The following is a 1,660-nucleotide window of genomic DNA, read 5'->3' as shown; positions in this document are numbered from 1 at the left end:
CTCTCCCCCTTCCAAATAAAAAGAGCAGAATGTGTAGTGAGGCTTTAAAGAGAGGTGCTTGCTGTGACTCTTTTCTCATGGAGTCTGGAGCTGCACTGGTGCCAGGAAGCAGGGGATAGAGAGGGTGGTGCTGGACAAGGGCAGAGCATGCTGGTTGGTGCTGTGGGAACACTGAGGGTTAGTGAGACCCTATGCAGGAGGGAGGCTGGTGATCTGCGATTTGTTCCAGCTCTGTTGGGGAGAGTAGAGTAGAGATGAAGTGGAGCCAGGGCTGGAATGAGGAGGAAGGACAGAAGGCCTGGGGACTTCTGCAGGCCCTGACTCCTCAAAGGAGTGGACAGGAGGAAAGGGGAAGGAAGGGAGAGAAGGGGAAGGGGAAGGAGAGAGAAGTAGGAGGAGGAGAGGACCAGAGAAGAGACTGGAGAGGAGGGAAGGGGAGGAGAGAGGCTGGGAAGAGGCGGGGAGAGGAGGGGGAGGGGAGAGGAAAGAGAGAAGGGGAGAAAGAGCAAAGAGGAGGACAAAGGTTCGGAGGGGGAGGAGGGGAAAGGGGGAAAGAGGAGGAAGAGGAGGGGAAATGAAAGGGAGAGGGAAGAGAAGGGAAGGAGAAGGGAAAGGATGGGGGGAGGGGGAAGAGAGAGGAGGGAGGGAAGGGGAGGGGAAGGAACAGGAGGGGGAAAGGAGGGGAGGGAAGGTATACAGTATGTTATCCAGGCCTGATTTCCTCCCTGAAGTTTAGAGGCCATGATGCTAAAGGCACAGGGAGAGGTAAGAGCTGAAGGCCTGAGACAGGGCATTCAGCTCCGTCCCACAAACACTTCGGACTTCTCTAGACTCACGCAATGCTAGCTGTGAGCAATACCACATGTAATACATAAAGTAGCCTCTCTTTGTCAAGACATTCCCAGACCTTGGTATAAAAACAAAACAAAAGGGGGAAAAGTGAGCTAGTGCCACAAGTCAGGTTTCATCTCTCAGCTTTACTCTGAGCATTTTGCCTAATAGTCTAGGGAGGTGTGAGGAGAACTTTGTTGTGGGGTTGAAGGGTGAGGAAGGGATCAAGGCCGGGTGATCAGAGAGCCCAGTAGAGAGCAGGTTTTGTATGTGCAGGGGAGTTAGAAAAGTTCATGTATCAGAAGACAGTGTCCTGAGACTTGGTGTAATTTCTGAGATTTTATAATGTACAAGTCAAGAACAAAACCGAGACCAGCCTGGCACTGGTGGCTCATGCCTGTCATCCTAGCTACTCAGGAGGCTGAGATATGAGGATCGCATTACAAAGCAAGCCCAGGCAGAAAAATCCCAATGAGATTTTGCCTTCAGCAAAAGAGCTCAAGGACAGTGCCTAGGCCCTGAGTTCAAGCCCCATGACTAACAAAAAAAAAAAGCCACACTGGGCAGGAAAGTCCATGAGACTCGTATCACCAATGAACCACCAAAAAGCCAAAATTGGAGCTGTGGCTCAAGTGGTAGTGCACCAGCTTATAGCAAAAATGCTAAGAGACATTGCCCAGGTCCTGAGTTCAACCCCTAGTATCATCACAAACAAAAATGAGAAAGAAAGCCAGGCGCTGGTGGCTCACGCCTGTAATCCTAGCTACTCAGGAGGCTGAGATCTGAGGATCGCGGTTCAAAGCCAGCCCCGGCAGGAGAGACCGTGAGA

This window comes from Dipodomys ordii, unplaced genomic scaffold (genome assembly GCF_000151885.1).
Source record: "Dipodomys ordii isolate 6190 unplaced genomic scaffold, Dord_2.0 Scaffold60, whole genome shotgun sequence".
NCBI lineage: Eukaryota > Metazoa > Chordata > Mammalia > Rodentia > Heteromyidae > Dipodomys > Dipodomys ordii.
This window is presented reverse-complemented; position numbering follows the sequence as displayed.